The following is a 12,502-nucleotide window of genomic DNA, read 5'->3' on the forward strand; positions in this document are numbered from 1 at the left end:
TGCTTTTAATTCTGGTTTGAGGAAAACAAAAGCAGGTTTTAGGGGTGAAGGATGACATTCCCTGTGTTGAAGAGGAGTTACCTCTGGTGTGGAAGGTTAAGCTAGAGCGTGATCAGGCACTCTGAGGTATCGCTGTCCCTCCTCTTCCTGAGGGTGGCTGTGCTGAGCCAAGGTGGGTGATCCACTTCTCTGCAAGTTGATTTCTGCAGCTGTGTAGGAGTGTGCTACACTGAGGAGGTACCCAGCAACATTTCTGGCAACAAGAACAAACACTGCGGGTTTTATCAAAATATTCCAGTATTTTTGAGTTCCTGTAGAGAAATCAATCTTTTTGGTGAGGAAAGCGTTAGGCAAAATCTTTTTCTTTCTTTACTGTTTTGTTAAAACTTTGAGTGTGATGATTACCCCTCATTTTCTGAGTGGCTCTGAATATGAGTCACAGCCCACAGGAATAATTTAATAAAGAAAAACTGCTAAGCAGGCCTAATCATGACCCTCTGATATACATAGATGCTCTGTATTTATACTGAGCCGTGGTCTCTGTCCCAGTTGGTGCAATCCCAGCCATCCAGTCTGATGGCAGAAGGAACTGTAATAACACTAGCAGAGCCATGTCACTTGGGCCAGAGCCCTGGGTACAGCTTTTTTTATTTACAGTACATTAATGATGAACATAAATTATTCTAACATCATTTGTACACAATTTTATTTAGTAGAAAAAATGTTTTAGTTCTGAGTAAGCCTGGAAACACTACGGTTCTGTCTCATTTCTTGACAGAAAATCACTTCTTTGGTTTTGCCAAACTGTGGTCCTTTGTATGTGGAGGTGACAACACAAGAAAGCCTTGTGGAACTGGGATTCCACCAAGCAGAAAGTTCCCTGGATGCGAAGTATTTAGTAACTTGTGGTTGATTAGTGAGAGACTCGACAGATGATACCTTGCAAAAGCATGTCCTGTAGAGAGGCAAGCACTGCATGTTTTTGCTGCTAATGAACGGAGCATATAAATCATATTGTCAGACCAAAGTGCCATTTGCTTCATAAAACTTTGCAGCAAAATGTTAGCTAACAGCAGGAGAGGAGAGGTTCTGAGAAAGAGGAAGAGTTATTAATGGACTTAACCAATGTGACTGCAAATTCTTATTGAAGCTATGAAGAAAGCCATCATTCAAAACCATGGCTGCATCTGGCTATATATGTCTGCCCAGAAGATATCTAGCTGTATGCCCTGCCTCTGCTGCAAAGGATGGCAAATGATGATAGGTATGTGAATGCTTCCAGTAATGATTGTTGCTGGCAAGTACGCTCAATGGACACTCTCCCATCGTTATTCTCCTTGCATGCCCTTCCTGTCAGTTTATACTGGTGTAGCCAACCGCTGCCAGTTCCTTCTCCACCTTCAAGCATTGATCATTTCAGTTTCCATCTCTGCCTTCCCTTGGTGCTTCTGTTCAGCTGTGCCAAGTGGGAGCACTGCTCTGGATCCCAGGATCCTGCATTTTTTAAAACTTCCTATCTGCTGCTTTGATGCAACTTGTTTCCCTTGCAGGGTGACATCTCTGGAGATTTGTAGTTAGTAAGGAGTTTATGTTGAGGAAATGAAACAAAGCAGCAGTGAGGCTGCATAGAAGGACGTAACAGGTTGCATGTGTTGACAGGAACTCTGCTAGAACTGTTTCACTGGGGTCTAATATGGAAGTAATATCTCTAGGTTAAAGTCACAAAGATAGATAAAATCCCACTTATCCCCCCACGCCTTTATCTGGGCCATTTCTTGGCCATGACAAGAAACGTGCTCCTCTCCTTTATGATGCACAAAAGCCCTATAGGTTTCAGTTTCATCCTCCTCCTCGTGCAAACATGTATAAAACTTTCTGAGTACAGAGTCTGCACTTACTAAGCCACGATGTACAAAGGCTTTAAGAGGGCAGATCTGCACAAGTATCAGTGGAGCTGTGGCAGATCAGCTCAAGATCTGCTGCTAGGGAAGCATCATGCATTAGCTATGCTTTCCAAGTGGTATCACCAGCCTTCACTGAAGTAGCAATTTCAGACTACCCCATAAACAGCAGAGGAAGAAAGGACAGAGCCAACAATCCTTGTATGACCCTAAGACGAGGCTATGGGTTAATGAAGAGATGGAAAATGTAGATCACTTTTTACTCCAATGCCCAAAATATGCAGACAACTATTTTCTCAAGTGACTAGGAATAGTATAAAGACTCTCCAATAAAACAGGATGAGGAAAAATAGTCTGCATGAGCTGGTGAAGAATAAGGGAACTATTAGGGAGAATGACCATGTAATAACTGCTCCTAATCAGAAATAGGTCACCGCAGAGATGTTACAGAAGCAGAACCCCACTGTGTGTCAGGGCTCTGCCAAGCCGCCCCGACTGTATCGAAGCAGAAAGCCAGTTTCTGTCATTTTAAGTTCACTGCAGCTTCTGTCACTAAAATCCAAGCTGCTTTTGTTGTTTTTGACGAGGAGTGTGAGTCTGTATGCCTGTGTATACATGTGAGGAAATTAAAAAATGACAATACATTTGCTCCTTTTGAGGCTGACACAAGCTAAGGGAGATAAAAACAAGTAAGTGAAATGAGCCCAAGGAGAAGGAGTGCAGAGGAATTGCTTATCACCACATCCAATTCCTGCAATTTTGCCTTAAAGTAAAATGCAGCTTTTGAGGAAAAAAGATGAAGAACAGAACCAAATCAACTGGAATAAGCAGAAACAGCTATTCACTGTTTCCTTGGGGGGGATTCAACAGCTCCAAGTGGGTTTTAGATCTTATGATATTATCATTCATCTTTGGCCTTCCCTCACACTACACTGACAGTTTTGCTGAACTGCACTGCATGAAAAGTATTTTTCTTCATTGGCTTGGGACCAGCAGGCGAGAGACATTTCAGCAGTTCTGTCCTGTGGGGATAGCAACTGCTGAATTTTACTAATCCATCGGAGATTATTGCTCTAGTACAGATAATGGAAACGACTTCTTTCCTACTATAGGTCCCTCCCTTTCCTACAGAACTAGCTACCAATTCAGAACTAGTTCTCTCTTTATTTTCAAGAAAAGAGAAGAGAGTACCCAACTCATGGGGAGCTGTTTAACCAGATAAGGACTTTCTCTGGGACTTGTAGTGCTTCCTAGGGAAACAGACCATTGCTTCTTTCTGACAGAGGAATTAATCACTGAGCGTTATTAGCAAGTGAGAAAACACGCAGGCTTTGAGATGTCATAGCTTTGTGTGTTTATCAAAAGACTAATGAGGAAACACTGTAGAACTCTGATTCCCTTATACCACTTCATTTGCATGAAAAAGACATCTAACCTCGTGGAAATTACTCTCAGGGAATGCCCCAGCACAAGATAACTTTCTGCTCATCACAGTAATGCCAGAAAATCTTCCCTGCAGCATTTTTTCTACCCCAGGGCATTTCAGTGCAGAGGCTGAGGCCATGTTTTGCCTGTTCTTGGCCAGCTTTGTGCTAACTAGAACAGCTTTAAGACTGCTCTGTCTTACACAGGGAGCCACATGAAGAAACATCCTTGCTCCTATCTCTTTCTTGGGTGAAGCAGAGCAACAAGGACACAGAGAAAGACAATCATGCTTTTATTTCTACCTTTCCGGAGAAGAATGGAAAGGAAAATGAGAACAAGCTATCTCTGAAAAACTTTGTGGGGCAATGCCAACACATAAACTGCCATTAAGTGAGAGAACAAGTTCTGCGTTATTGAAGCCTGAGGTTTAATTGTACCCAAGGGACTTTTATATTTATTCCTTCTGAAATTCAGACAGGTGGAGCACCATAGGATTCCTTGGCATGCCCAGTGGCAACACTGGAGATGATAACTCAAATTGTAACACTCCACCCCACTCCTGGGGCTTCCAAAATACAGCAATGGATGTACAGACAAAACAGATGACTGTGAGATTTTGGCAGAAATTGGTTTGAACATAGCATCTCTGGAGAGCATGAGGAAACAAGGCATTCATTCCACTCTGCTAAGTCATGGATCGCTCACAATTTGACCAAAGAGAGCTTTCCTTCAAAGAGGAAACTGTCACGCAGCAAGTAGCATCATTTTGGATACTCTTTTGCCTTCGTTCTGCTGGCTAGTCCTTCTGGTCCCTCTGTTCTTGGACATCACTTCTCTTTTAGAAAGTGTACTTCTGGCAGCAATTCCCTTCATACCCCCAGAGTCCCTCCTGACATGGGCTCTGCAGAGCACAAAGGAAGGCAGTGTAGGGGGGGGGCATGGTGTGGCTCTGCTGAAGTTGTAGCTCTATTGCATACTGAGAAACAACGCCAAGTTTCTCTCCAGAACATATTTAGACAAACGTTTGCACCTTACGGAGCTACAGCCCTGTGACATAAAGTGCTGAGTATGGGCTTGAGGGATCTTGAGCTTGGTGCGGAAACTTCTCCTTTCTTCTGGCCTCAGTGGGGGAAATATGCTCAGGATTTATACCCTACTCCCTTTTAACTAATGGAGGCAAATTCTTCCAGAGGTTCAGATGTTATTCTGGCCTTCTAAGAAGAAGCAGGTGCAAAGGCTTTAAACACTTCTTCAGCCAAAAAGGGTTTTTGAGTATCAGCTAAAGGTGCCGTACTCATAGTGAAAATGGTACGTAGCTGTCATAGTCATAGTCAAAAAGAAGGACCTGTCTCTTCAGAGGAAGAACAGGTCCACAAGAATGTGTTTGTCAGCTTAAGCAATTGGTAGTCCAGGGAAAGTCCCGTGAAAACACGGTAGCAAGGTACCTCCTATGGAGAGGGGATGAAGGTACAAACTTCAACGTGGAAGTGTACCCGGCTCTTCAATAAGGTAACGGCCTTTGCTGCTTGGTTGCATGGCCCAAAACATACAAACAGAGTATTGTCATTTCTTCCTTTCTGCACCCAACATGCCTGCATTCACCGACAAGGTTGTCTTTCCTTTTGTGAGAATTATTTAACATCCTAACCCAACTCGCAGCCTTCCAACAGATCATTTTGAAGATTTGGGGGAAAAATAGCTAGTGAGATCACGTTTTCAAGACAAATGATCCAAATTTCTCCCCAACTGGCTGGTTCCCTTCTAGTTCTAGTGATTACACACATTTTAGAAATTTACCATATAAATTGCAAATTATTACAGTTTGGCTTATGAAGCTATGGGATGAGGACCAGTCTGCAGAGTTTGAGGGGCTTGTTTGTACTTTGCCAGTTGCAGCCAGTTGAGCTGGAACAGTCTTTGCTGTTAGTCAGGAAGTTAATTGCTGGGACATGAAACTGAGTAGCATGTCTTATTGCAGCTCTCCTCTGAGATTACTGAGAAACAACTGAGCGGAAGAGAGTCTTAATAGCAATCCAGCATGGATCATTTCCCCAGACTTTCAATTTCTTGCTGAAGATTTATATTTTTAATTCTTTTAATGAAGGTTGTCCCAGAGGTCAAGAAATTCCTAATTGACACTGGCAAGCAGGATTATATATTAAACAGTGCTTCCAGCTATGTGCTGGCAAAGAGGCTTTTGGGGCAGAAGTTCTGCAGGATCTCACTTATTGCAAACCCCTTGCCGCGCTTTGAGGCCAGGTTTTGTAGAGGGAGGCAACAAGCTCAAAACTGCTCTTTAAAAGTAAACAAAATCATCAGTTACAGTCCCTAATTTCATCTTCTGATTGAACCTGTTTGAGGAAAGAAATTGTATTTTTAGGCTTATTAAGTTGAATTTTCTGCCAGCAGCACTGTATGACCGGATTGCACATATATGGAAATGAGTTCTTATCTGTCCCAACACACTCCTGATGGAGTTAGCTCTGAAGGACCAAATGAAGGCAGTGCTGGTGTCTGGACAATTTTCTTCATAGCTGCTTAAAGTTCTATTCGTTAAACGTGTGTGGTATGTCTAGAGAAGATAGGTGCAATACTGGTCCCAACACATAGCAGCCCTAGCCCCGGTCCACAGGAGGATAATTTCCTTGATGGATCACTGTATGAAGGCCCACCTGCCTTCATTCCCACCTCGCTGCCATTCCAAGGGGGAAAGAGGCTGTGGCGGGGAAAGGCTGTATGTCATACAAATTAGAGGCATCCTTTTTCTGCATAGGTCCTGAAGCCTCTTCTCCCAACCTTAGGCATGTGATAGTGAAAAGAGACTCCTGGAAAAGTACCTCATCTCCAGCACACTCCTCTTGCTGCTCCAACAGCCACTGCTACCTGCGATGCTCCCTCCAGCCCAGGGCCGCGTACCTCAGGGAGCGATGAAGCATTTCCTGGAAAAGCTCGGGCTCTGATTTAAGTGGCTGGAGCTAATGAAGGAGTTCCTGCTTCTCAGTTATCTGTGCATCAGACCCCCTTGCATGGCTTTAGCCTGTGGCCTTGGTGGGTACAACCATCTGGGGCTGCCGAAGCCAGCTGCGGCAAGGCCATGGGGGTAGCAGTGGCTATACCTGCCCTGTGCTAGCAGAGAAGCCGCTTCCATGAGGTGAAGTTTCATGACTGCTGGTTTTGGCTGGGATGTTTTTCTTTATAGTAGCCAGTGTGGGGCTGTGTTCTGGATTTGTGCCGGAAGCAGCGTTGCTCACCCAGGGAGGGCTTGGTTCCCGCTGAGCAGCGCTCCCCCAGAGGCGAGGCCTTTTCTGCTCCTCACCCCACCCCAGCAGCCAGCAGGCTGGGGGCACAAGGAGCTGGGAGGGGGCACGGCCGGGACGGCTGCCCCCCGCTGCCCCAAGGGACATCCCACACCACGGGGCGCCACGCTCGGCAGAGAGAGCTGGGGAGGAGGAGGAAGGGGGGACGTTGGGAGCGATGGCGTTGGTCTGGCCCAGCGACCGTTACGCGTGCTGGAGCCCTGCTTTCCTGGGGATGGCCGAGCGCCTGCCTGCCCGCGGGAAGGAGGGAATGGATTCCTTGCTTGGCTTTGCTTGCGTGCGCGGCTTCTGCTTTGCCTATGAAACTGTCTTTATCTCAGCCCACGGGTTTTCTCACTTTACCTGTCCGTGGGGGAGTGAGCGAGCAGCTGTGTGGGGCTTAGTTGCCAGCTGGGGTTAAACCACGACAATGACCTATTCACAGCTTTAGTGCTATCAGCGTTTCTCTTGTTTTTCTTCTAAAATGATGAAGTGATCCTAGAAATAGATTACTGTTTGAAGCCATTTCTGAGCATTTAATTTGTCCAGACTTCTATGCTGCAGGCTATGATTTTATTTGAATAAACAGAGTCTGTCTGCCAGGAAACCTGACTAGTAGGGACTTTTTAAGAGCAGGAATACAGCACAGAATATCTGCAGGCAGTGGGATAAATTCTATTAAGTGTGAGTATGTGCAGGGAACTCACAACTTAGTTTTACCTGCTGAGGACTAAACTATGCAGAATGTGACATGGGATGAAGCTACATTGGCGGGAACACTGAAACTTACTACCTGGAAAGCAAACATTTGGGGAAATATTGACCTTAAGCAGCTGTCCACAGGATGTTTGGAGCTCAAAAGAAATCACTTCTTTACTACCTTAGAAGCAGTGTATGTTCTTATCCAGCAAAATGAATGCTGTGCAGAGAGAAGCACTCTCTGAAGTGTCATGCAATCCATTCACTACCTTTGAGAGACTAACTTTTGTAAAAGGGCACTGTGTGAACATTTCCTGGCACATGTTGAATCCTTGATCTTTTCAATGTCTTTAAAACTTTCTAGTTATTGTGAGCAAGTGGCAATTGCTTATATCAGTTTAAAAGTCCAAAAATACCAGCTTCCTTCACCTTCTGATTGTATTAGCAATGGTGTGAGCCGCAGCAGCTGGCTTCAGGGCAGGCTGCGATCAGATCTGACAGGGTCTGAAGTTCTGGCATGCCTCAGTATGGTACTAAGCATCACTCACAGCACCAAGATCAGAGTTTCCATCAGGACTGAGACTAAGGGAGGGCTGAAATTGTGGGTTTCCCATTCTGGAATACTTATATGGGAAGGTTGAGGGCTGAGCCAGCTCAGCAAGAGTGTGCCTATTTAGGGTTTTAATTAATACCGTATTAAATATGGGCTTTCATTGGGTTTGGGTGCACATACTAATAAGTAAATAGAAATTCTGTAATTTGCTGTAGGGATTTTTCTTGTGTTTGTTTTAGGTGTGGTACATTCAGAGCAATCTTCCTGAGGAGATCCTGTGAGCCCACATACTGCCATCTGGGGAATCCTGGCATCGCACTTTCTTCAATGATCACTGCAAATGCCCTGGGGAAGAACTTGCCCCTGGTTTCTCTTTTGCAGCCCTCCAGGAGATAAGCTAAATTTGATCAACAATACAATGCAATCCTTAGCAGAAATTTTATCCTAAAAAGAAGAAGAGCTGGAAAATTTATGCCATTCAGTAGGGACTTTGCAATATTGATTTTATGTGGAAGGTACTTTGGGGAGTTAAATGCTTTAAATGGCTGAGTTATGGTGACTAGCTTCCATGTTTCCCTCCACAGACTGTGCTAGAAGAAAGGTCCACTGAAAGACAACTTGGAGGGCCTGACCTGACCTCTTGCTCTCCGTTTCTTACATCCACCGCTTCTGTTGGCTCATCCATTGCTGAGGAGGAGCAGCCCTGGGTGTGCTGTGGGTGAAAAAGCTACCTCAGAGCTCCCCCCGAGGCCAAGGTGTTCCTCAGCCTCTGCGGCTGCTGCAGTGACTGGGGACACCAGTTCTGCCCTCCCTTGCTGAGTGCACAACCACTCACAATGTCAGGGATTGTTTTTCTAACAAGGCTTGGAAAGATAGCAATGTAGGAAGCAGGCACTTCAGAAGTGAACAGTATTACTGGTAATTACAATAAGCCACCAACCTCAAATTTTCACAACCCAAGAGCAAAATAGTGGGAGTTACATCTGAAAAAGGCTTAATCGTGCAGAAATGGCACATAGATTGGCATCATGAAAAAAGGAGAATTGAGAAAGCTGCTTATTTTCAAGATAGTGAAAAATGTCACATATCTAATTCAGCACAACTGAACAATCACTGGTTTACAGTCTTCTAGAGCAAAATAAATGTCAACGCAAAAGCAAGCTGATCTGCTGCAAGAAAGAACACCTCCCAGTCAAAACATTCAATTGCATTGATGATATTGTTGGTAACTTAGCAGTATATTGCTTTGTCTAAATGATACGAAGTATAAATGAAAGTTGTAGACCAAAGGAAGCCTGTGTTGACTGGGTGGGCATGCTGTGTTTCAATTACACCTTCGTTAATCATAGTTAGAGGTGTTAGCTAAATAAGGTGGCATTATCTCCTCCTTAACTGAATGGCTGGCAAATGCATTTATTAGCAGGAAATGGAAGCAAAACAAGTGCAAGATGCCCGAATAATTCCCACTGAACTTTCTAGGGGGACTAGCCCCACCACTCACAATAGGCTTCTCTCTCCTCTTTTCTATTACATTTCATTGAACAGAGGTACAAGTGGGAAATAATTTCAGGAGCTGAAGAGTGAAGCTCTGGAATGAGCTGGAATGAGTTAAGCAATTTCTGTTTGATATAATTTCTTACAAATCCAAATATTCAAGGAGAATATGACAAAGTAAAGCCATGGAGATACCAATCTATTACAAGTCCCCACTGCATTTATCCCAACCCACTGAAACCTCTGCAAGCCTTTCTTTCATGTCGGTCAGTGTCAGGCCAGAACCACTGCAAGTAAAGGCTGAGAGGACTCAAGCAGAGCACTGAAACAGCAATGTTTCAGGTTGCCATTTGATGGCAAGGTTATTATTGCTTATAAATGCCTACAAGAATAATTCTTGATGCATACTTATCCAGGCTGTGCAGGTCTGAGGAATGGTGCCAGGCCATTTTCTGAGGTACAGTAAGGGAACTACTATGCTTTTCAGTCAAGAAAGAAAAAGCTGAAGGATAGTAGGGATCAGGCAGAAATCTAGGCTGAAGGTAGTCACTGCTTATGATTGAATCAGTTGGATTGGCAATATGGGCACCTGGCAGGAGAATATAGCTAATACTGCAAATAGATACATGGTACCATTTAATGAGCATATCTGCTTCCTTTCTTAGTCTGTAGGTAGAGATAGCACTTTGCCAATTGCCATGAAAAAACTAAGGCGGCGGGAACTACGGGAAATGAGACTGATGATCCATCTGCTAGGCAGAGGCCTTTGAGAGTAGCTGTTCCACGTACAACAAAAGGACATCGCAGCCTCATGAGGGAATTTTTTCCCTTGCTCTAAGCTGTTATGCCTTGTCCAGTCAAGAATGAGGAGCCAGAGTTGCTCCTGTCCCATGAGAAGACAAGGACAGTTAAGTGGCAGAAGTCGGGGAGAAATGAGATCATGGGAGAGGAGAGATGGTCTGGAGAAAATGTGAGGAAAATGTGGGGAAAATTAGGCAGTAAAACTTCACTTCTCATCATTGGATAAGACAACCTGTAAACTGCATTTGGTTACAAACCCTTTGCTGCCAAAAGCAGCTTGCTATGGTAAGTGACTCAATCACTGCTGTTGCTGACACAGAAAGGAGGGGCTCCCCGTATGCTCACTTTATATTATTAGCTCCAGCATATGAATGTGACAGGATGGAATAGAGAAAACACAGTGAACTTCAAAGGTCCTGGCACGAAGGCATTTAGGGACTATAGCGGCCAGCATAGAACTGGTGTCGCTCTGTGGCTGATACATATTGGAATTTTGGAATTCAAATTAGAACCAGTTTTCCAGTAAGAGGAGCTGTAGGAATAGCTAATAGCCTCCCCCTGGCAGATGTAATAAACATATACAGGAGATACAATCCTGAACAAATATAAAAATAACATTTTTTTTTTGCAATCTCCTAACACAGGATTGGTGAATCATAATGTCATACTGTCATTTGTGGAAGTGCAACAGATGGAGGAGCAGTCATCAATGATCCATCAGAAACCATCTCAGGGCCGAAACTGGTGTCACAGGCCACCCTCAGAGAGAGAACTGTGATGGAAGACGGCTTCTGGAGACAATCTGCAGGAACCCTGGATCACAATGTTTGTGATGGGTGTGTATATTTTATATGAAACTACTGGAAGCAGTGTCACCAGATGATTCATAAAGGTGCCAAAAGCAAGGCAATACCACAGCTACTGATGGATGCTGAATGAGCCATCTTATGCTTATGCATTACAATACAATCCTTAATTACTTGATTGCATACTATGTTGATGGAGGATCTGTCTCATCCACTGCCCAGGGTGAACTTTGTGGGATAAATCAGCTGCACAGCAAAGCACTGTTGTGTGCAAGACTCTGCCTTCTTGTTGGAGGCATGGGAAGTCACAGACTGAGTGAGTCAGTGATCTGCCTGAAGGGACAGAAGGGATAGCTGCTGAGCAAGGCACCTGAAATCAGACTTCCCAGAGGTGGTTGCTAATTGTGTCACTAATTTTGTGGTAATTGTGATATTCTAATGTACGGCACCAGGACATGTTTTGTAGCAGTACTGGCAAAGTACAGCTGCAGTGAATGCTGATTAGTGTTATGCTGTGAACAAATGAAATGTTATTGATACACTGGTAAGTATGGGAGAAAATTGTGCTGGAGGCATCCCAAAAATGTGCATCCTGATCAGCACACACTTTTTTGGGTTTTTTTCTCAGAAAAAGGAATTATGCTAAATTCAGCTGGAAGGCTGTTTTGCAAATAAACACGAGTGACGTGAAGCTCCCAGATTAGTATCATTAGTGATGTTAAAAAAAAAAGTTACTAAAAGCTATGTATTGTATTTATTGAATCATACCACAGAGAGAAAAAAAGTGCCTTAGAGTTTGATTTAATGTTGTCACTGCCTTGTGAATAGCTGGGAAAAGGCCATCCTATTTGTTATTTTTATTATAAAGCCATACAGAACAGGTATTACATTTCATTGGCATCTTCAGGGAGCTGAACCAGTAGGGTAATCTGGGCCTAAACTTATCCAGTTGCTTCCTCTGCCCCACAAAGACTTGGAGACTAAGACAATCAATTGAAGTGGCCAGCTAGGAGACTGCACATTTTCTGCTAAGTCTGCTGGCAGGAGCAGGTGGGAATCTGCCACGTGCCTGACACAGAGAGGAGGTACAGGACGTATACTGCAGTTCACCAGGAGACTTGTTACTAGTAAGCAATTCTGTCCATGCAAAGGACCCTGCGGTCATAAAAGCACGAGTGGAAATCCACGTGCTGGTATCATGGAACAGGGTTGTTCCACGCCTCTAAGCCCAGCTGTGCTGACCCTGCTAAGCACAGGGCCTGATCTGGTCCTTGTGGTTTTCCAGCCTTGTATGCCCTGCCTTCATTCCCCAATATGACCTCCATCTTGCTGAGTCTAGGTGCCTTGCGGAGGGATCTAGACAGATTGCAGCATTGGGCAGTGATTAATGGGATGAAATTTAACAAGTCCAAATGCCAGATTCTTCACCTGGGACAGAGTAACACCAGGCACAAGTATAAATGGGGACAGGAGTGGCTGGAGAGCAGCCCTGCAGAAAGGGATCAGGGGGGTGCTGGCTGACACCAG

At 44.4% G+C, this 12,502-nt stretch overlaps 1 long non-coding RNA gene across 10 annotated transcripts in view; it reads left to right on the forward strand.

Moving 5' to 3' along the window:
• LOC148055551 (uncharacterized) overlaps positions 1-12,502 on the forward strand; it is a 183,470-nt gene that overhangs the window by 146,291 nt on the left and 24,677 nt on the right. For 8 of the 10 annotated variants that reach the window (XR_015705271.1, XR_015705268.1, XR_015705272.1 and 5 more), the window contains 2 exons: positions 8,114-8,792; positions 10,814-11,005. This is a non-coding gene — a long non-coding RNA (uncharacterized LOC148055551). The remainder of the gene's footprint in view (positions 1-8,113; positions 8,793-10,813; positions 11,006-12,502) is intronic. The other 2 variants (XR_015705269.1, XR_015705273.1) reach the window with 2 other exon arrangements.

This window comes from Nipponia nippon, unplaced genomic scaffold (genome assembly GCF_047370975.1).
Source record: "Nipponia nippon isolate SJK-2023a ecotype South Korea unplaced genomic scaffold, ASM4737097v1 scaffold_21, whole genome shotgun sequence".
Lineage (NCBI taxonomy): Eukaryota > Metazoa > Chordata > Aves > Pelecaniformes > Threskiornithidae > Nipponia > Nipponia nippon.